The sequence below is a fragment of the Eurosta solidaginis genome, chromosome 1 (assembly GCF_040869045.1).
Source record: "Eurosta solidaginis isolate ZX-2024a chromosome 1, ASM4086904v1, whole genome shotgun sequence".
In the NCBI taxonomy this organism is placed as follows: Eukaryota; Metazoa; Arthropoda; class Insecta; order Diptera; family Tephritidae; genus Eurosta; species Eurosta solidaginis.
The window spans coordinates 252,206,215-252,230,607 of record NC_090319.1 but is presented as its reverse complement, the minus strand read 5'-3'; the positions used below and the strand labels follow the sequence as shown (position 1 = coordinate 252,230,607).

Genomic DNA, 24,393 nt, shown 5'->3' with positions numbered 1-24,393 from the left:
CTTGAAAATTGTTAATAGTTTCAGCTTGGTATTCAAACTTCTTAAATTCAATTCCTAACATCTAAGATCCTTTCTGAGATTATAAAAAATACATAAATAGCTGTTCTAAAGGCCCTTGGTGTTGTCTAAGGATGCTATTATATATGTTATCCATTTAAAGGAAGTTTCCATGCAAAAGTTACATAATTTTGTTTTAATAGTGAAAATCTTCGAAAATAACAACACTATGAAACTTCAAAAATCCCCACATACGTCAAAAATTTTAAACTTGAACTATCATCTTTTTCATACCATGGTCCAAACAGAATTTTTTTTTTTCAAATATTAAAAAAATTGAGCAAAACCCAAAATTTGTTTCTAATCACGAATTCATTTTTGGTTCACTTGACTTCCAGAGGCGCTTCCCGTTAACGCAGCTTTGACAAGAAATTGGCGAAGGTATCTCTCTCTCAAATGGCTTCATAGGTTTCTATCCACATCCGCCGAATGATTTTCTCACATCAGTTTAATATTCTCTCCAATTTCCGCTTCCCAAAGTATCCTATCGAATAAGATACTTTGGTCATAAAGAGTACTATCTTCCTCGACACTTTTCGTCTTATAGCGTTAGTAACTTCTATTTCTATCGAAATGAATTCCAAACGCTGTGTCGCTTTCGTATCTAGATGTCTCTTCACTTTGGAGGAACAGTTCTTCCCGAAAGTCGAATAAGTGACTTGCGCTAAATAAAGTGTTGGCAGGATAAAAGGCACATTCAATTTACATTCCCATACAGAATTTTTCTTGTACAAATTTCAAAAAGTTATATCAGTGCCTCAATATTTTATGGAACGAATGAAATTAGAGGCCAAGATCTACGCTTTATCCTTTTAAAGTTCTCCAAAAACTTTTTATCAACTTTTCGTCATAAAAATTTTCAGGTCACAGAGTCAGTAGTACAAAGTTAAAGCAAATATTTGTTAGGTGCAATATCTTAAAATAACATATGCATTTTATTTACATTATCTACAAATTCAATAGAGTAATTAGTTGTCATCTTTCCATATGAACTGTTTTTTATAAAAATCCAAATATTTCTTGGCGGCCGCCGTGGTGTGATGGTAGCGTGCTCCGCCTACCACACCGAATATCCTGCGTCCTCGCCCCGGACAAAGCAACATCAAAATTTTAGAAACAAGGGTTTTCAATTAGACGAAAAATTGTCCAAGCGGGGTCGCCCCTCGGCAGTGTTTGGCAAACACTCTGAGAGTATTTCTGCCATGAAAAGCTCTCATTGAAAACTCCTCCGCCTTGCAGATGCCGTTCAGAGTCGGCATAAAACAAGTAGGTCCCGCCAATTTGTAGAAATAATTAAAGGGAGCACGACGCAAATTGGAAGAGAAGCTCTGCCTGAACTCTCTTCGGAGGTTATCGCGCCTTACATTTATTTATTTTTTATAAAATATTTCTTTAAGACTGACAATTGTTCGTTATAAAGAAAGCTGCTGTGGGAAAGGGAAATTTTTACTATTTCATTAAAAATCTTAGTAATTGCATGAAGCTATGTGAAATCGGTATGTATAAATCAAGGAAGATATAAAAACATGATTGTACGTTCATCGTGAGAGAAACATTTCATGATAAGCTCCTTTCATCGCTTCCAAAAGCAATTATAACTTTTAAGCTATCTACAGTTATCAAATAAAATCATCAAACTCAACAGCTTTTTAATCCGTAATGCGAAACATCAAATAAAATTTTCCAAATAAAACGCGTCAAGCACAAGATGACAAGATTGTTTTAAAACTTTTCTCAATTAATAAAGTTGTTTATGCTTGTTATACTTATTTATATATACAAACAACAACCATTGCAATACAAATATTATTATACGAATATTTACCACTTTAAGCTCCACCATAGCGAAAAAAAAATAAATATAAAATAGATACCTGTCAGAAATAGTGAAATGCGATTTTATTTCACATAGCTGGTAGGCATAACTGCATGGTCCACCGCCCATTAAATGTGCGTGTGTCAAGCCGTATGCACCACCAAAGACCGTGCGCTGTCATATCGACTTTTCATCGAAACTTCTACGCGTGGTGATTTGACGATGTGCCAGGTGTAAAAGCAGCGCTTCACTTAGTTCTCTTAAACTCAATAGGACACGGAGCTTGTTTGTTTAACATTATATACCCACCTGTGTACTCTCACAAATATAAAAAGTGTATTTTAAACGGAAATGCCAATGACATTAAATAATTTGCAATCTGAAATATACTACATAAGTAAGAGGCGGTGTAAAATTTAACTTAATAAAATGACTGTTTTTATCGAATTTCGTTAAAAGGGGTCGAATAGTTTCGGAGAGACTTAACTAAATAAATTAGTACATTTAACATTTTTTATTTTTTTTTATTTTCGCACTTTACCCTAACATATCCCTACTGGCAATGTAGTCACGTAGCATAAATGTCCACACCATACATTTACAAAATTTGAAAAAAAATTTTAACGAATCCCATTCACTTTCTGGGTCATTTCGAATTATTAAATTAGCAAAAGAAAAGGTAAACCTTTCCTCCGCTAAGTCAAGTTTAAAGTGCCAACCGCACAAAAACGTAACAAGAATGTAGTTTTCCCACTGTACATTTTTTACTGTAGTATGGTCGCGGTATTTTGATAAGTATATACATACATACGTGGCTTTCACCTAGATGCCATTACTCTCTGTCACTGTGTTTTGGATGTAATGTAACAATTAAATAAAATAATTTAAAAAAATTTTTAAGTTAAACGGTTTTATTGAAAACAATACTTACATTAATTAGTAATAATACTAAAAGATAGAAAATAATTAGGTAGGTCCTAGGTACTAGTCATCACACTCCTCATCAATCTAGGGCGTTGATCAGACAATTAAATAAAAGCGTTGGACGCGTCAAATTTGTATTGATAGTCATAAGTAAGACCAACTGAACCTTAATCAGGTTATGCTACGCCTCACATTTTCAGAAATTTCACGCGCCCAACGATTTTATTTAATTGTCTGTTCAACGCCCTAGATTGATAAGGAGTCTGTTGACTAGTACCCAGGACCTACCTAATTATTTTCTATCTTTTAGTATTATTATTACTTAAGGTAAGTATTGCTTTCAATAGAACCGTTTAACTTAAACATTTTTTTTATTTATTTTATTATACTGAAATTTGACTAGCAAAATTTGAATTTATCTATGTGCTCCAAAGTATTCTGACCTCAATTCTACCGGGAAATGAATTTTTGTAATGAAATTTCACTAACAGAATTTGAACTTATGTGCTCCAAAGTATTTTGATGTCACTTCTACTGGACTGTATATAATATTTGTTCAAAGAGCCAACTCGGACCACATATACGATTTTTGTGAATATCTCGATCCATGCGCCACCTAGCGGCGATTTTTTATAGGCCGCTTTCTATTCTTGTATGTATTATGTGTTCCAAATATGAGCGAAATCGGACCACGAATACGATTTTTGTGAATATCCTTGCGCCATCTAGCGGCGATTTTTTTCTTATTATTGCATTGTCATCGGGTTCTGAACTATATTCCAAGTTTCAAGCTTGTAGCTTATCGGGAAGTTACTTAAATTTTAATTACAAAATTCGCGCTGGCCGGCCGGCCGTGCAGCCTGTCAAGTCAACCTAAATAAAACCGTTTAAAAAAAAATAAATGCAATCATAATGCAAGCGATTGTGAGCAATTCAATAAAGGATAACGAAAGCTTGTTTTCTGAGGGCGAAATATAAGACGAGAAAACCTCATCAAAAACTGATTTTCTTTTAGTAATAGTTAAATTTTTAGGTATCCTTAGCACTTGACGCGATTTATTTTACCCTTTAAACCGCGACGTCATATTCATACAACATTCGATTGAAAACGCCTCGGGGTTTTCCTGTACATGTTTTATTTCCAGCAAAGGAAACATGCAATGTGTTTGCTAAAAGTTCTTCCGGAGAACATTCTTAACAACCCCTCGCAGATAACTCACGATTACAAAAACAATGTTTAATGGCGGTATACCTGGCGAAAAACGAGGTGGTGATAGTCAATCAAATATAACGAGCAATATAACGATATACACGAGAAAAAGTTATTTAGTTTTTAAAGGCGCTTCCTGCTAATGAAAGCCGTTATAATCGAAAGAAGTCAGTTAGTTGTAATCTACCAAGTCACCCGAATACTTAAAAATTTGGAAAAATGTCGTTAACTTTAAAACGTTTTTGTAGAACGCATTTTAAACACTAAACATTGGATTCACGCAAGGGTTGAAAAAGACTTAAGAAAAGGGTGTACTTTGTCAAACCGATGAAGTATTACTAAATTTATTCCAAACATAGGATTGTCAGAACATTAGGGGAATATAGGCATCTGCACGACGTTAAAACATCAACTCAGTGTTTCAAGCCTATAACCGAACATGAAATTTCAAAAATGTGAAAATTCGAAGCTATGAGTATCTCGGGACTTCCCCAATCAAACCGAGTTGTATGCTCGATTCATCAACGAGAAAAGACTGTCACAATTTAAATGTACATTGGCGCATATAGGAGAGGCAGTCAGTTTTTCGCGTTTTCTTTTTTGAGTTGATCGCTGTTTTGATCTAGATGTGCGATATATATATATATATCTTAAAGGAGCTATCAACAACCGTCAATCCGTGCTTAAACGCTGGAACATTTCTTAAACGAATATCATGAAAATTATTTTTCCTACTTGAAGGGAGAAAGATTTCAGAAAATTTCCCAAGGTAAAAAAATAACACTAGAGAACCTGCGGGATATATCCAACTTATTGCAGAAATTGTATGTGGCTGCATGGAAAAATAATGAACGACTTGAGCTTTTATAAAAAGTTATTGGGCGAAGGGCAATGGCTGATTTGTAAAAATTTGCAATAGAAAAACTATGTATTTTGGGGCGAAAAAGATCGTTCTCATAAAGTTTAATAAATAATATTCAACAGAAATTCTGCAATAGACTAACCATGGTTTAAATTATGGACCCCTTGTTACATTCCAAATTTTTATGTAGAAATAAAAAGGATGATGTAAATGTCGTTTTGGTGTGGACCTCCACAAATAAATTGCAAGTTTTGTTGAGATTAAACCTTAATGCAATTTTTTTTTTAATTAGGCGTGGTCGCCGAACGACCCATTTTCCAAAATTTTACTATATTTTTATTTTGCTTCATAAAGTTAATCTACTCGCTTAGTTTCTCTTCTTTGTCTGCATTTGCTAATGCATTATCCCATTTTTTCAATTTCGATTGTGAAAAACTAGGCGTGGTTATAATCTAATATCGCCTATTTTCAATGCCAATAGATTATCAGTTTAGATACGCTTGTGTACTAAATTTGGTGAAAACATTTTCATTTTCACTGATGGATTGCTGACATGAAGGCCCGGCTTCCAACCAATTTTTCCCATTTGCATTAGAATTGGTTGATATTTCTTAGATTTATGGTATTAATAGTATCATAGAGAAAATGCCTTAGTGGGCTTACTCCCACTTCAAAAAATTTGTTAGCTCTCGGACCTTGCTTCATGTCACTACTGGGACGGAATATAAATAAATTGTTGTTATAAACCGAAAAGATTTTACATTTTTTTTTTTTGTAATAACGACCTAAAAAATAATTTAAAGTGGGCGTGGTCCACTGTACACCGTCTTTGCCATATTTTAACATCACATATTCAACGGCTTTTGATTTCTGGCTAACATTTTTTTAAACTTTCAAAAGGAAATTCTTTAACGTCCGATTTCGCACATTTTCAATACTAATCTATTCTGGCTACAGCTTTCTCAGTGTTTGCTCAGGTTTTCATATTAACGGGCGGACGGACATGGCTCCATCAAAATATTTTTTGATAGTCAGCATTTTGATTCAAAAATAGAAGTTGTTGATAGAAAGTTTCCCACAGGCCAAACAATTACAAACAGTTTTAAGTTTGTTGAAATAGATACGGATGAAATAATAAGAATTGGCAGAAGTCTTAAATATAAAATAGGCGGAAATAATCTTCTAGCGGAAGGAGTCATAAAAGATGCGATAATATATTGTGGGTTTTTTTAGATGCAAATAATCAACGAGAGTTTGAAAAATGGCGTGTTTCCAAACTTATGGAAAACTTCTACAGTTGTGCCAATAGAGAAAGTGGCGAAACAATTAGAGCCGATGAGATGAGGCCCATAAACATATTACCGAATGAGGAAAAAATACTCGAACGAGTGGTAAAAAAAGAAATTAGTGCAATATCACGAATCGAACCAAATATTAATCCCGCAACAATCTCGCTTTAGGAGAAAGTACTCTTGCGAAAGTGCCCTAAATCTAGTTATTGCCCGTTGGAAAGAAGAGTTGAATTGCAATAAATACATCATAGCTATTTTCTTGGATCTCAAACTAGCGTTTGAGACAATAGATCAAAACTTGCTTCTAAAAAAGCTACTTAATATAGGTATAAGTGGTACTGAACTGAAATGGTTCGAAAGTTTCACAAAGAGTCCTAAACAAAGAACTGTAGTTGGTTCGTCAGTATCTGAAGATAAGAACATTACGATTGGACTGCCACAAGGATCAGTATTAGCGCCTATATTATTTAATATATATATAAATGATATTTCAAATTGTATAAAGTATTGTGATATCAATCTTTTCGCGGATGATACATTAATAATGATAAGCGGTGGAAATGTGAGCGAGATGGCTGCAAAGCTACAATCAGCCCAATTCTAAACCAAAATTCCGTGCGAGTTTTTTCCCTTCTCCCATTCCTCGTATTCTAAATAAAAATTCCTTGTGAGTTTCTTCACTTCTCCCTTTCCTCCTATTCTGAAAAATGTTCGAAAAAGCGGAAACCGGTTATAGGAGAAAAGTAGGTATTATGAATGTGAGGGAGAGGGAGATTTCTCTGCCATTTCATAGGAGTTTTTTCACTAGTTAAATGAAAGGGAATGCATCAAAATAGTTAAAGGAAATTAGTTCTTTTAAGAAAGAACACTTATTTGTACAAATTTGTGCCAAAATATGTATGTACATTCTACCACAATATTCTCACTGTTAATACAACAACAACTACTACCACAATATTCTTTATTTTAAGTCGAAAAGTATATCATAAGTAACGGAAGAGCTCTTCGTATATTTGATGCAGCCATCCAGAAATTGCGCAAGGATTTTTAAGAAGGCTTAAATAGAGTTTGGCATATGACGAAGGACGAATTCAACTCAACTTGGCCGCCAGAAAATTGCTTTGCTGAATGAAAGCAGGCAACTCCGGCAGATTTGTGTTATGCGGCCGTCTTCTTCTTATGTTCCGCTGTTTATGTTGCTGTGGCACCAATTCATTACTCATTTCAGTGAATACCACATGAAATGCAAAAAATACTGTGCACTGTTTATATTTTATTTCTTAATTTGCAACAATAATTAAACTTTTCAATTTTTTAAACAAAATAAGAAATGTGCAACGAAATTTCAATTGACAAAACAGCTGACTTCGAAAATTCGAAATTCCTATTCCCCAATTATTGTTCTCCCTAGGAGAACATAATTGGAGGAATTTTTCCGCAGGAATAAAAAAATCCGCGAGAACAAAATTCCGCGAGAATATTTAGAATTGGTCTGAATATGATTTGGATGAAATATATAAGTAGCTGTGTTTGAACAAACCTGAACTTAATATAAGCAAAACAAAATTGATGGTCATATCGAGAAGAAATTTCGATGTAAATGACCTTATTAACATAAATATAAACCATCAAACTATAGAAAGAGTATCAAGTATTAAATATCTGGGTATTAAAATCGATGAAAAATTAAGTTTTAATGATCATGTCGATTACACCGTCAGCAAAATAGCAACAAAGGTATATTTTATGCAACGCACTTGCAAATTTCTAAAGAGGAAGTACAAAATAATGGTATACAGAGCAATAATTGAACCTCTTTTAAATTATTGCCCAACCATTATTTTTTATAGTGAATGATAGCCAAATTTATAAATTGCAAAAGCAACAAAATCGAGCAATGAGATTCATTCTTCGTAAGCGCTATGACACGCCCATCAGGGACATGTTGTCGGCTCTTAACTGGTTAAGTGTTAAACAGCAGCACTTTTATTATACAATGATATTTGTTAATAAAATGTAGATGGTACCCTACCAGACTACTTAAGGGTCAATATAAATTATGGCAATGATATACACAACATAGACACTCATAGAAGAAATGATTTTAAATTACCTGCGTTCAGATGTGAGTCAGATAAATGCAATCTTTATTACAAAGGGCTAAAATTTTTTAATGAATTACCAAATAACATTAAGCAATGCAATAGCATAACTAAATTTAAAAGAAATTTGTTTGAATATTGTAAAACTATTTTTACTTCTTAGATTATAGCAAAGAGTTTATCTCATATTTATAAATAATTTTTTCTCTCTCTCTCTGCAGTTATAAATATTGTTTCCCCTCTTCATTTATGTTTTACTTTTGTTTCCGTTTACTTTTAAAACTTATTATGAATGAATGAAAGCATATGCTTTATCCCTTGAGTTCCTATAGGCTTAAGTTACTTGTAATTAGTTTTAAGCCTACTCTGTAGAAATTTGTTTTGATCTAAACTCAATAGAGTCGTAATAAATAAATAAATAAGGAAGTGTGTACCCTGTAGTTCTGCAGGTCAGCAACTGGGCATGAGATATGGTATAAGAACCCGTTGTAGCAGGGGCTACCCCCGCATACATATACACATGCCTTTTAACATTAGCATGTCATTGAAGGTAGCATCCTGCCACACGTAACAAACTAAATAGCTTGAGAAATATCACACTCTTGTCCTTGAAGCAAAGGCTTCTTGTCACACATATGTATCAGGCTTTAGGGTACACTTTTTCACAACATACCACACACTTCAGACTTTGGGACATGCTTTTTTCTCAACATACCCAGCATGGTAAACTAAATGTCTTGAGAAATATCCACCGAAGAGGCTTAATAAATGGTATCGTAATAGGGACATGGGAAAAGTTTTGTCGAATTGGGTATCTTTCCATTGCTAGAAGAGCAGTGTATATGTATATCCGGATTATTTTATACCATTACAAACATCTTTTATCTGATTATAACACCCTGTGTACAGGTACAGCTGGGTATAAAAATGCTAGCTTGCATTTAGAGGTTTCTGATCAAACTAATTCGAAAAGGAAGCCCAAAATACAAACAAATTTAAAGCCTTGTATACTGTGCTTTTCCTCAAAACTACGAAAATCCACCACCATCATAACGATCACTAATAACTTTTCATCTATTTTGGACAATTATCGTCTCTCGTTCTTCTTGTATTCGAGTTACAAACTAGCTAGCTAAACGAAAACAACGTAACGATCAGCCAATACCGTCTTGCCAGACGAACGATAACTTACACAATACAAATAGACGAACGATTCGCATCGTAGACGAAACGAACCTTTCGCTTTGAGATACACAGTCAGGCTGCTAGCCTTGCGAGCGCAGGGCCCGAAAAAAACGTGCTCCATCGTTTAATCCCTCACCCGTACTTCTTACATCTGCTGTCACTGACAAGGCCTAATTAAAAGCATGTGACGCCAGAAGGCGGTGCCCAGTCAGGATACCTATCATGAGCCTACAGTCCTCTCTTTTCAATGAGGAGAGTAACTTTGTTAATCTGAGGTTGTAAGGCCTGCACAGAATTTTCGGTACTTGGTTGTATTCGAACGTCTATGGTGCAACCTTCGAACTATGCGCCCTGTTTAACTAACTCATCGTTTCCCATATTCACATGGGTCCAATATAGATGTATGTTTCTCCCTATTTCGATTCTTTCTTGTGATTGCTTAAACTCTTAACACTTCAAGATGTTGTGCTATGAGGGATTATAGCCTTAATTTCTTCTTGGCTGTCGAAGTAAAAATTGACGTGGCTGCGGTTTAAGCTATTTTCCTTAAGTGTTTATACTGCTTTAATTACGGCTACTACTTCTGCCTGGAAATCTCTACAGTAAACTATCAGAATTTGTTTCTTTCCGGATCTGCACCCTTCTCTTTTTACTTTAGAACCATCGGTATACAAGTGTATCGCCTCGTCTGCCATTTGAGCGCCCTTGCGTCAACCTCTATTGTGGCTCTAAGAGACCTATCGAAGTTGATTCAACAGCCAAGAGCGATGGATAAAAATTGCCAGAAATATCGGTTGATTTGACCCGTAATTTGGTTGGTTTAACAATTTTAAACAAGGCGCGCCAGTCGCTTCTTCGCTCTGCCAACTGGCGCCAATTGGTCACACCAAGGGAGTATAAATCGTTTTCCACCTGGTCCTTCCAACGGAGTGGGGCCGCCGTCTTCCTTGCTTCCATAGCTGTCATGGTCTATGCTTCTGCACCATATAGCAGGACGGGTACGATAAGTGACTTGTAGAGCATAATTTTCCTTTGCCGAAAGAAGACTTTACTTTTCAATTGCCTAGCTAGTCCAAAGTAGCTTTTATTGGCAATAGTGACTCTTCGCTGGATTTCAGAGCTGATGTTGTTAGTGTTAATGCTGGTCCCCAAATAAACGAAGTCTTTTACTATTTCGAAATTATGGCTGTGAACAGTAGTGTGGTTGCCAAGGCGCATATGCGCTGACTCTTTGCTCGATGACAGCAGGTACTTCGTTTTGTCCCCATTCACCATCAAACCCATCTTTACCGCTTCTTTTTCCAGTTTGAAGTAATCAGAACTTATGGCGCGGGTGTTCAGGCCGATGATTTCAATGTCAACGTAGCAAAATAGTTTAAGTAAATTGTGCCTGGTGTATATTTCCGTCATCCCTTGTCAAATTTGGTTTCGAGACAAACCGGTTTCGGCGTTATGCCATCATCAGTGTCGATTTTCATTCTGATCTGTTGTTGTCGTTTGTCTTGTATTTATAGTTCATAGGTACATGAGCAGGTATTGTCAAAATTGATACTTGTGTATATTTATGTGTATGCGCTGTGTGTTCATTCAGAACCGAGGGTGGTTCTTACTGATCGATTTGTGTGGCTAACTGAGGCAGGTAAAAGTCAGTAATTCTAGTCGTTTGACCTTCTTTGTGGGTTTGTTGCTTTGGTGCAAACCAAATAACTCAAATTGTGTCTTATTAAAAAAAAAAACTAACATGTACTAACATATATTAATATTCTACCATTACCCTCTTTATTTTAAGTTGAAAAGTATTTAAATAAACAACAGATGGAGATCTTAGTAAATTTGACTCAAAACCATACAGAAATGGAGTAGGATTCAAGCAGCAACAGAGTTGAACTCGTCAGGGAATGGAAGAACGCAACTACAGCGGATTTGTGTTATCGCACATCCTTCTTCTAATGCTCCTCTGTTGATGCTGCTATGGCACGAAATCCTTACTAATTTCGTCCAATACTATCGGCCCAATTTTAATTGTTTCCTCGGAATTTCGGTCTCGCGGATTTTTTTATTACCGTGGAAAAATTCCTCCAACTCTTTACTCCTAGGGAAAACAATAATTGGGGAATAGGAATTTCGAAATTTGGACGAAATGCGTAATGAACCACAGCAACATCAACAGAGGAGCATACGAAGGAAAATAAATAAATGTAAGGCGCGATAACCTCCGAAGAGATTTTAGGCGAAGCTTTTGTTCCATATAAGTCGTGCTCCTTTTTAGTTTCTCCTACAAGTTGACGGGACGGGACCTACTTCTTTTATGCAAGCTTTTCATGGAAGAAATACACTTGGAGTGCTTCCCAAACACTGTCGACGGGCGACCCACGTTTGAAAAGTATTCTTCTAATTAAAAAAACTTGTTTCTAAAACTTTTGATGTTGCTTTGCCCGGGGCGTGAACCCAGGAGCTTCGGTGTGGTAGACGGAGTATAAGAAGAAGACTGCGCAGTAACACAAATCTGCTAGAGGTGCCCTCTTTCTTTCAGGAAAGCAATTTTCTGGCGGCCATGTCGAGTTCAACTGCTCTTTCGTCATACGGCAAGCCCCTTTAAACCTTCTTAAAAATCCTTGGCCAACTCTGGATGGCTGCATCAAATTGACTAAGAGCTCTTCCGTTGGTTATTTTTTATATACTTTTCGACTTAAAATTAAGAGTATTATGGTAGAATATGAATGTATTTTAGCACAAATATGTAAAAATAATCGTTTTTTCGTAAAAGAAAAATTTAGCTTAACTATTCTGTGCGTTTCCTTTAATTTAACAAGTGGAAAAATTCTTTAAAAATTGCAGAGAAATATCGCTTTCAATCACATTCTCAATACCTAATTTTCTTCCTTAACCGGGTTTCCCTTTTTCGAACATTGTTCAGAATAAAAGGAAAGGGAGAAGTGAAAAAACTCGCAAGGAATTTTTGTTTAGAATTGGGCTGTGTATGAATTGAAATGCTGTGCATTGTTTATATTTTATTGATCATTTTAAAAAAAAATTCTCCACAATAATTAAACTTAAATTTCTAAACTGAAAATAGAAACTCATATCAAAATGTGATTTGACAAAACAGCTGACTTCGAAAATTCGAAATTGCTCTTCACAAATTATTGTTCTTTCTAGGAGAAGAGAATTATAAGAATTTTTTTGCGGGAATCTCATTCCAATACTTTCAATAGACTTTCAAACGTTATTTGGTTTCTAAACTAATATGGTAGTTTGGCCTATAGAACTACTTCTTTCTCCCCTTTCCCTCTAAAGAAGTACTTCTTTCTCCCCGAAACACCAAAACTGCCTGCAACTGAAGAAATCGCTGGCAGAGCCTTAATTAAACCTACCGAAATCATGATAATAAAGTATAGAATGTATGTTGACCATTGGCCTGAAGCAGACTGTATATCCGGCCGTTTTTATTGGGGATATTCAAAATTTGTACTAACAAGTAACGGTGTCTAAGTTCGGTGTAACCGAACATTATATACTCAGCTTGAGTTTTAATTGCACAGTTCATTTCAGATAAATTAGTTTTCCAATCCTACTGCGGCATATTTTAAACACAAACTATTCCCGAAAAAGTAAGGGAGTCTTAAGTTCCGGTATAACCGAAGTTAGATTTATGCTGCTGTTTATTTTACATATTTATTTACACATCTGCATTTTAGGGAAACATGCCTAAACCTTGAAGCTTTCCATATGTTTCAATATTATGAATGATAAATGGGGTTTTCCAAGAAAAATGTTTCCTCAAGTTTATAAAAAGTGATAGAGCTTCAATATGTTTTAGTTCGGACATAACTTAATATTGTATTATCAACAGTAAGACACAATCTAATAGTTAATTTTTCTATATATGTATATTGAGATATAATACTTTTCCAATCCTACTGAGGCACATTTTTGACAAAAAGTATTATCAAAAGAGTGTGTAGCAATTAACTTATATTCTTCATTATAAGGGAAATATGTGTACCATCTTATGTATACGTCAAGGTTCATGCCGTCATGGACTGGACCAGGAGTAAAGGTCTATCGGCCAAAACTGAACTGGTTCTGTTCACTAGGAAATATAAGATTCCTGTGTTGCAGCTGCCGGTGCTAGCGGGTACGACCCTGACGCTGAGGGACTCCGCCAAATACCTAGGAGTAATTTTGGATAGGAAACTATCCTGGAGGGAAAACGCTCAGGAGCGTGTGAGGAAAGCAACGGTGGTACTGTACAGCTGTAGGGGAGCTGTTGCACGAAGACGGGGACTATTGCCGGATATTACCCTGCGGCTCTACACTGCTGTGATTAGACCAATCCTTCTATACGGGGCTTTGGTCTGGTGGACGAGCTTAGATACAAAATCGAATCTACGAGTATTCCAGAAGGTACAAAGAAGTGCTCTAGTCTGCGTGGTGAGCGCTCTACGCACCACCCCTGCGGAGGCGCTGGATACTATTTTTAATGTGTTACCAATAGATTTAATGCTCAAGCAATGTGTGGCCTTTTCTGATCTACGGCTGTGAAGTTATCCGGGTGGAGAGACAATGTGGTTGGCCATGCAGCCATGCTTAAGAATCTGGATACGCCTTCGTCGGACTATTGCGCTCCAACTGTATTTTTCGATATGAAGTACGAGGTTGTTATCCCGGATAGAGACTATTGGTCGAAGGTGCCGCCGGACGTGAGCGATAGGCTGCAGATCTATACTGACGGCTCCAAACTGGATAAAAAGGTGGGCAGCGGAGTCTTTGCACCTCAACGTTGAATCTGTCCTTTAGCCTACCCGATCATTGCAGCGTCTTCCAGGCGGAAGTGGCCGCTATAAATGAGCCCGTTGAACACCTGAGGAATGCTGTTCACGGCTATAATAAAATTTTTATTTACTCTGACAGCCAGGCTGCACTAAAAGTAAGTCCAGGACAGTGGATATGTGATCGCTGAGCAAACTTCCCTCAGTCTGGTATGGGTGCCTGGACACTCGGAAATACCGGGCAATAACATGGCTGACGAACTTGTAAGAGGGGGTACATCTGTTCCGCTTTCGTCGTCCTGGAAGGGATTGAGCATGCCGCTCGCTACCTGTAAGCTCACTTTGAAAGGAATTTTCCTTAAGGAAGCGGGTGTGAGATGGAGCAATCTCGTATCCTGCTACCACACTAAGCTCGTGTGGCCTGAATGGGACGCGAAAGGTACAAGAAGTCTCCTTCTTCTTGGAAGGGGGGACATATCTCTGGTGGTTGGACTTATAACCGGCCACATAGCAATCAGGAAGCATGCACAATGGCTGGGTGCTCCTTATAATGATTTCTGCAGCAGCTGTAAAGATGAAGAGGAGATAGAAACAGTCAAGCATTTTCTGTGCGACTGTCCTGCGCTTTGGCGCGAGAGGAAGAAATCTGCGGGATCTTCCTTCTTTGACGATCTTTGTGATCTGGTTAAGTTGGAACCTAAGAAATTCCTAACCTTTGAATCGACCTGTTGGTTTGAGTAGGGGAGAGATCCACGTGGTACCACAATGGGACCTTTTAGGCCTAAGTTCACTGGTGCTCGCACCGGTGGCCACTCTAACCTAACTGATCATGTATACGTCAACTCTTCTTTAAGTTACAGCTCCAAAAACGTGAGATATTGCTTGGAAAAAAAAAAGGGGGGGGGGGGGGGGAGAGCCACGCCCTTTATTTTTTATTTTTTTATCTTCCTTTATCTTGTTATAATGACACTGAAAGTACAATATCACTTATATAAAACAATGTTTCGATTGGATTTTACATATTACATTCATCGACGAGATTTTCCAAAATATCTTAAATAAAAGTGGGCGTGGTCTTTAACCTATCTAGGCCATCTTTACTAGAAATGTTTCATGCTATTAGCTTAACATGTGTATCGAACTTTGTTACGAGGGTTTTTTAGACTCTAGAAATGTGTAGTGCTGGATCGAAAAAGGGGCGTGGCACCGCCCATTAAAAAAAATGTCTCCCAATGTCCTCTTACAATAAAACTTGGTAAGTGAAATATCATGTATTCCTAATTTTGTTACAATAAGTTAATTTTTCTTCGAGTTATGGCTCCCGAAATATAGTAAATTGTTTAATCTAAAAAGGGGGCAGTGCCACGCCCATTTTCAAAAATGTTAGTATTTTCTAACTTCTTGTTGTAATTTCATTTAAAAAGTAAAATACCTTCGATATTAACCTTCGACAGCTTAATATATTCGTCTACGATCCTTTTAAAAGTCTTTTGTGAAAACGTGAACGTGGTTCTTAACTGATCTCGCCCATTTTTTCTAGAAATATTTTCGACTATAAGGAAAATATGTGTACCCAATCTTATAACGATAATTTAATTTTTCTTCGAGTTATGGCTCCCGAAGCTTAGAAAATGCTTAGTCATAAAAGGAGCGGTGCCACGCCCATTTTCAAAAATTTGAATTCTTTTCTTTTTCTTGTTATAATTTCAAGAAATACCATTGATATAAAGTCCTTTTTTGCAAAGAAATAGCTTATCTTTTTCTTCCACGACCCTTTTAAAAAACTTTTTATAAAAGTGGGCGGGGTCCTTAATCGTTAATTTTCTTCGAAGCATTCTTTATAGCGAACGCAACCTCTCTGCCGAATTTCGTTATGATAGCGGTTTTTGATTTATGATTAATAATATTTGTAAAATTGATTTTATCACAAGTGGGCGGTGCCACGCCCATTTTCAAATTTTTATCGAAGGTGTCAATATCATTCCACACATGAAATTTCAGTATTCTAGGTGTATTATTTACTGAATAATTAAGTTTTTTACGTTTTCCAAAATCTAATACATATGTATACTAGAAGACCCGGCAGACGTTGTCCTGCCCTAAATTTGGCCTATCTGCATACCTTTTAATAAGCTTTTTCCGTCTGACTCTGCCCTCCCCCCTCTTCACGTTTTCCTAATCCTTTTATTCACTCCTCCCTCCGTCTTCCGCTTCATCTATCTCCATATTCGTCTCATTCTATCTCTTTCTCAATCTCCTCTCTTTTTTCTTCTCTCAATTCCTTCTCATTCTTCTGCATCCCTTATTACCTGTCCCAGAGGGTGGTATGTATTTTATTCCAGTCCCAGTCCAAGTTCCACACCGAGTCTCAGTCCCAGTCCCACTCCGAGTCTCAGTCCCAGTCCTAGTCCTAATCCCAGTCCCAGTCCGTCTCTAGATAATATATTACTCTGTACTAAAGCACTCATAAACAGCTTTCATTTGATATCCATATTGTATAAACACTGTCTAGGCATTCACTGGCCCACGTTTTGGCCTATATCTCGAGACCCTAGTCACCCAGGGGTATGAAAATTACCCTCTACTAAAGCACTCATTAACAGCTTTCATTTGTTATCCATATTCTATAAACACATTCTACGAGTACTCGGGTCCACGTTTCGGCCTATATCTCGAGACCCTGTACGTCGATCGCAACCAAACCTATGTAGTAACCACCGCGTGAGGTTTACGCAACTTGTGTGAAAGTTTGAACAAAATCGACCGACGCATCTCTTCAAACACCGGCGACCAACTAACACACATTTTAGCCTTTCTTTTTATATATATAGTTTTTTATTTTTCACACTTCACTATAATATTAAAACGAAATGCAGATTTTCGTTGCTTTTGATCGTCCCGATCAGACAAATCTCTCGATCTAAACGCTGCCAGCCTTTCCAAATAAACCACTCTTCTACTCCGTGGTTTCCCAGTGGTTTGTATGCGGTAGATGGTATCACTGATCTTCACAACGTTGTACGGGCCTTCCCAACTGCACCGAAACTTGGATGGAACACCTTTCCGCCGGTGAGGGTTGTATAGCAGTACCAAACCTCCCTCTCGGAAACCTTCCGAATTATTTTCCTTGTCGTACCTGTGTTTCATCTTACTACTCATTATCCTGGATCGTTCCCTCGCACTCTGTTGCTGGGTCATTGAACTACTACGCGCTTGACGGATTGGCTTCGCATAATCAGTATCGTTCCCACGTTTCACAACAGTAGTGCGCTCTGGCTTGAAACTGCCCTCGCATTCTTTCTGGGAAATTCGTTGCTTCGGTTTTGTGCGTCCATTAGGTTTTGTCAATGCCAGTGTTTCTCTCGCAGGTACTTTTGATTTTGCTTTATTTGGCCCATTCGATCTATCAACCTTTGCCTTTGACTTTCGTGGTCTTTGTCGAGTCTTTTCCACCAGTACTCGATTACTACTGAACTCTTTCTGCAAACTGAAGTTAAGTGGTATACCCTGGTTCTTATAACGCATCACCCTTCTCTGCATATCGATCTTGATGTCATGGTCAACCAAGAAGTCCACTCCCAATATGACTTCATCAACGATCTCCACCACAATGAATTTGTGTAAAACCATGACCTTTCCAATTAATACCTCACATACCACTTCTCCTTGGACTTCGTTATACTCGCCAGTGACCGTACGCAACCTTGCTCCAGGTAACGGTTTTAATCTCTTGTTAACCAAGTCAGATCGGATTAAGGAATGAGATGCGCCCGTATCTACATTCAGTACACACTCCTTGCCATCCAGCTTTCCTTTGACGGCAAGACTGCTCGATTTTCTTCCAATTTGCTACACAGATATCACAGGGCATTCAATAGCTGGGGCAAATTTTCGTTCCTTACATCTGACACGCTCTTACTCATCTCCTCCAGCTTTGCGTTTACGGCTACCCACATTGTTGGAACTATTAGGACCAAGATCGCAATGACGTGCAATGTGACCGGGCTTGCCGCATTTGAAGCATTTCATAACTCTTCCACTCCGCTTTTGCGATCCTTTCAGCACCTCCAATATTGCGTCTAACCACTCTGGCCTTTTTACTTCCACACACCGTACTTTGAATGCTGGTTTACTCAATAGTGAGGAAGTTTCCTGTGTCAATGCATGTGATACCGTTTCTGCAAATGTTGGCTTTGGGTTTGCGTATGTGGCTCGCTTCGTTTCGACGACCCGTATGCCATTTATAAAGCTCTGAATTTTTACCCTTTCGGTGTATTCCACGGGTGCGTCGGCATTCGCCAAATGTGCAAGCCTTTCGACATCTGACGCAAACTCTTGCAAAGTCTCATTAGCTTTTTGGTAACGGTTTTGCAATTCTATTTGATAGTTTCCTGTTTTCGCTTCCGTAACGTCTCTCGACAGCAGCCATCAATTCGTCATAACTGTTCCGTTCGTACTGTGGAATAGTCTGTAAGATTTCCGCGGCAGGCCCTTTCAGTGCCACGAACAGAGCTGCAACTTTATATTCAGCATTCCAGTTGTTCACTGCTGCGGTCTTCTCAAATTGTAGCTTAAAGACCTGAAAAGGAACAGAACCGTCAAAGGATGGTGTCCTTACCTTTGGATTACTCGATGGAACTGTTGGGCGATTTATTTGCAAATCCTGTATACGACCTCTCAAAGCTTCTATCTCGGCATCCATTTTGTCCTCGAGCTGTTCAATTTTTGTATTCTGTGCTTCTAACTGCGAAGACATTTGTGCCACCTGCAATGATAAGCGCTCCTCTTGTGCTTCCATCTTGGATGTAATCAGTGTCGACATTTCTGAAATACGCGTTTCTTGTGCTTCAATCTTCGATGTTATTTCTGACGACATTTCTTCAATACGTGTCTTCTGTTCTCCCATCTTGGATGTTATACGGTTCTCCTGGGATTCTAGTTGAGATGCTATATATGTCTTCTGTTCTGCCAGTTGAGATGACACTGTCGATGTTTGAGCAGATATTGCAGCTAAAATCATGTTCAAGTCTGTGCTCGTAACTGCCTGCGATGTTTCATTTTTCTCTTCAATTTTTGTTGTCTCGTCGACATCAAGATGAAAGACATACTCTGCCACGTTAATTCCTTCTGCTTCCGTTGCCTCTCGTAGTCGTGCCTGAAGTTCGAGTTTAATGCCGGTTGTATTCAATCCACGGCTCTCCAACTCCTTCTTCAGTTGCTGGATCTTCAATTCACTGAACTTTGCCATGTCCTTGTTGTCCTCTGGAATTTATTCAACAATTCCTCTTCTGACACCAATTTTAACGAATTTACTTCTAATCCTCTTATTTGCCCTTTTGCTAAGTTCGAATCACTAAACTCTTGAATAAATAACTCCAATATTGAATAATGGAAAATGGCCTTTATTAAAGTACTTCACAATAACACTTATACTTTGCAACTAGCTGGCTTAATAACCAAACTGACTGATAGCTTAAATGAAACTAAAACTCTCGCGCCGCTACTGTCGCCTTTTTATACTGTCTGATTTCCTCGTTGCATACTTCTAGGCTGTTCCATTCCAGAACTTACTAGTTAGTTATCAGCTACAAAATCACCAGCCACAACTATGTTTATTGCTTCTCATAATACTTGCACAAATTATTGCCCTCTCTTGTGAGCACCTTAGATAAGATATCTGCATGTGCTTGTGCGTTGCTTCTCAGCTGCGTATACGTACATATGTGTAGACATAATGATTGATTCGTTTATGTAGATACAAGTGACTGTCTGCTTTATTGTCGTTGTGACTTTATTTACTTAGCATCAGACTAGGGATGTGAGTATCACTTAGTGTCACTCATATTCATCACAATATGTATAGCTTCTCCAACCCAATTGTCAACTTCACCTACCCGTGGCGAATTATGTTTCTTTAACAGCCAAGGCTCTGGCCACGCAAAGTTCCTCATGGGTCTAGGAGGTGGGAGGGCGGGATGGCCTAGAAGGTTTCATTTGGTCATACCAAATCGTTCCCGAGATGTTCGGGCTAGTAACTTTATGGTGATTTTTACTTGAACGTACTGGATGTACATTCGGCAAAGGACCATCAAATCGATAACACTCTGCAGGGCCTTCGGGGAGTGGGCTTAGTGCCACCTCTTCAGAACTGTCGAAGAGAATTCAAAGGAAAGTTCGGTTTTGACAACAACAAATCAATAATATTTTATACTTCCCCACTTAAGAACCAAGATCAATCAAAAATTAATAACACGTGACTCGTTTGATCAAATTTGATGAACTTTTTTTGAGAGTTCATGAAACTTTTGCCCTTATAGTAGAAATATTGGCAGAACAAATTTGCATTTTAGGCATTTTATAATAACAAAGGTAGAAACAGTTGCCATCATTGAAATAATAGTGTGCATCTTATGCAATGAAGGATAATTTTTTGTTTTAACTCATGATCTTTAAGGTGTAACCGTGATATTTTTGAAGCAGTGAACTGTGATTTATGTAACATATTGAGTGAGTGAGTACTGAATAAAGAAATTAGCAAAATTTTATATTATGCCAATAAGCCAGATTTTTTGGAACAGAAAATTACAGATTGTAATCAACTAAGCGGTTGTATGGTAATAATAATAGAAACTATTTTTTATTACCTCCACTATCACTGCAATCGCGAAAGACGTAAAGTTGTGCAGACTGTGACATGGCAAAACATACCCGAGATTAGAGGGAGTCATCAGCCGATCCACCACCAGAATTCGTGAAGAATAACCTAAGAACTGAACTGGTTCTGTTCACTAGGAAATATAAGATACCTGCGTTGCAGCTGCCGGTGCTAGCGGGTACAACCCTGACGCTGAGGGACTCTGCCAAATACCTAGGAGTAATTTTGGATAGGAAGCTATCCTGGAGGGAAAAGGCTCAGGAGCGTGTGAGGAAAGCAACGGTGGCACTGTACAGCTATAAGGGAGCTGTTGCACGAAGATGGGGACTATCGCCGGATATTACCCTGCGGCTCTACAGTGCTGTGATTAGACCAACCTTCTATACGGGGCTTTGGTCTGGTGGACGAGCTTAGATACAAAATCGAATCTACGAGTATTCCAGAAGGTACAAAGAAGTGTTCTAGTCTGCGTGGCGGGCGCTCTACGCACCACCCCTGCGGAGGAGTTGGATACTCTTTTTAATGTGTTGCCAATATATTTAATGGCCAAGCAATGTGCGGCCTTTTCTGCTCTGCGGCTGCGAGAGTTATACGGCTGGAGAGACAATGTGGATGGCCATGCAGCCATCCTTAAGAATCTGGATTCGCCTTCCTCGGACTATTGCGCACCGACTGTATTTTTCGATATGAAGTACCAGGTTGTTATCCCGGACAGGGATTATTGGTTGAGGGAGCCGCTGGACCTGAGCGATAGGCTGCAGATATATACTGACGGCTCCAAACTGGATAATAGGGTGGGTAGCGGGGTCTTTGCACCTCAACTAGGGTGGAATTTATCCTTTAGCCTACCCGATCATTGCAGCGTCTTTCAGGAGGAGGTGGCTGCTATTAACGAGGCCGTCGAGCACCTGAGAAATGCTGTTCACGGCTATAACCAAATTTTTATTTACTCTGACGACCAGGCTGCACTAAAAGCGCTTGAATCGGTATCATGTAAGTCCAGGACAGTAGAGAATTGCCGCAAATCTCTCAACGATATCGCTGAGCAAACTTCCCTTAGTCTGGTATGGGTGCCTGGATACTCGGATATACCGGGCAATGAGATGGCTGACGAATTTGCAAGAGGGGGCACATTCGTTCCGCTTTCGTCGTCTTGGAAGGGATTGAGCATGCCGCTCGCCACCTGTAAGCTCACTTTGAAAGGGATTTTCCTTAGGGAAGCGGGTGTGAGATGGAGCAATCTTGAATCCTGCTACCACACTAAGCTCGTGTGGCCTGAATGGGACGCGATACGCACGAGACGTCTCCTTCTTCTTGGAAGGCGGACATATCTCTGGTGGTTGGACTTATAACCGGTCACATAGCAATCGGGAGACATGCACAACGGCTGTGTGCTCCCTATAATGATTACTGCAGGAGCTGCAAAGACGAAGAGGAGATAGGCACAGTCAAGCATTTTCTGTGCGATTGTCCGGCGCTTTGGCACAAGAGGAAGAAATCTCTGGCATCTCCTTTCTTTGACTATCTTTGTGATCTGGTTAGCTTGGAACCTTAAAAATTCCTGATGTTTGCTAAATCGACCTGTTGGTTTGAGTAGGGGAGAGATCCACGTGGTATCACAACGGGGCCTTTATGGGCCTAAGTGCACTGGTGCTCGCACCGGTGGCCACTCTACCCTAATCTAACCTAACATAAGACAACAAGCGTGATAAAGGATCTCTTAATCGAATATTGTCGCTGAAAAACGTACGGCGGTTCTGATAAAGGTCAAAGATTTGGCCAACAAGGTAAACTGTTTAAAATATGATTGTCTTGATACTGGTATTCACAAAGGATGTAGATGATCTTAAAAGCACATCCTGAATGCCCAAAGTTTTTATAAGGAATCCCCCGAGTTCATCTAAAATTATCCAAGCGATAAGGGAAGATTATTTAGTCGACGGATAGACTTAACCACTTTTTATTGAGATGCAATCTTCAGAAAATTTGCGAGATATTATGCGTACGTGAATTATAATCACGATGAACCTTGGCGATTTTAAATCATGGAAAACTAGATACCATTATATGGGGTAATTTTTCATTCAACTGCGTTAAGTTAGTGTATGGGCCATATATTATAGCGGACTTATGCGAAATCATGAGAATTGTTCGAGACCCAGCCCTTTACTGAAAAAGAAATGCTATTCAGATTGGTTTTGCAACAGCTTCACTACTGGCTAGATTTAAGCGTCCTGGCCAAGCTCTGATTTTTGGATACTGGTATAAAGTTAATGGGGGCCAGTTTAAATTCCTGACTTTAATCTCATCTAAGAAACTCCTAACCGTCCTTAAGAATGTTTGACCTCCGGTCCAGCACGGAAGAACAATGGCCCTGACGAAATGTTAAAAGCGTTTCGGGAACTCAATTACAGATGCGGAGAGGTTAACAAAAATAACATCCCCATAACTACGCTGTCATAAGTAGTCCTAGGCTTTATGTAACCAAATAATTGGTTTTCTTTTCAAATGTTATGCGAATTATAACACCAAGTGCTTGTGTTAATAAATATTTTTAATTTAGGCTTATAATTACTTACTTAATTGGCGCTTTTCTCTGCCGACCGGCGCCAATTGGTCACACCAAGGGATTTTAAATCGTTTTCCACCTGGTCCTTCCAGCGCAGTGGGGGTCGCCCTCTACCTCTGCTTCCATAGGCGGGTTCCGATAGATAGTCTTATAATTACCACATGGCTTATCAACTTGACATTAAAACAACTTGACATAAAAACATTAACTTGAGCAAACTCAGAAAAGAAAATTGCAATGTGCCACTACTATTTAAATGAACACAACTGTATTTATGTATATGTTTCTTCAAGTCCTGCGATTGCAGTGAAATTTTTTCTGAATATGCTCTGAATTATTGTTTCTAAATACCAAAAAGGAAAAAATTCTACTTCGAATAGTACACCTAGAAACAAATACGTAATAATAATAATGTTAATTAAAAAAAAAAAACTATTTTTAATGGCATTATTGTTGCTTCTCAGATTGTCAACTAAGAAATTTAAGTTATCTCCAAAGTTTGAAATATGTTGAAATATGAAGATTGAAGTTTTTCAAGTTTATCCCAAGTTTAAGGGATATTGGTGTGTTTTTTTGTTGGTATTTAATTAGCTGCACTTGTGTATGTAAGTTTTTTGTTTATATTTGAACTCAAGGGTGGAATTTTGCTGTTCACGATTCTATAAGACAGACTGTATCATTGTAAACAAAAATTGGTGGTTTGTTATAACGATAGTTAACCACCTTTTTTTCTTGGGCTAAGTAAGCCAGCAAGTTGGCTAACATACAACTACAACATCTGCAGGAGCTGTTACAATTGCAGCTGCTATTGATCGTTGACATGAATATGCATACACAAACACATTTACATGCCATAGAAATTGAAAAGTATAAAAAATTGTGTATGCAACCAGGACAGCATGCTCACTTGCATTTAGAATCCTTTCAACATATGCGAGCAAATCAACAG

General features: G+C 38.2%; 1 protein-coding gene across 1 annotated transcript in view; it reads left to right on the top strand.

The window, feature by feature from the left end:
- Positions 1-24,393, top strand: part of Rfx (regulatory transcription factor Rfx) — a 206,328-nt gene that overhangs the window by 31,838 nt on the left and 150,097 nt on the right. The gene's annotated exons all lie outside the window — the stretch shown is intronic.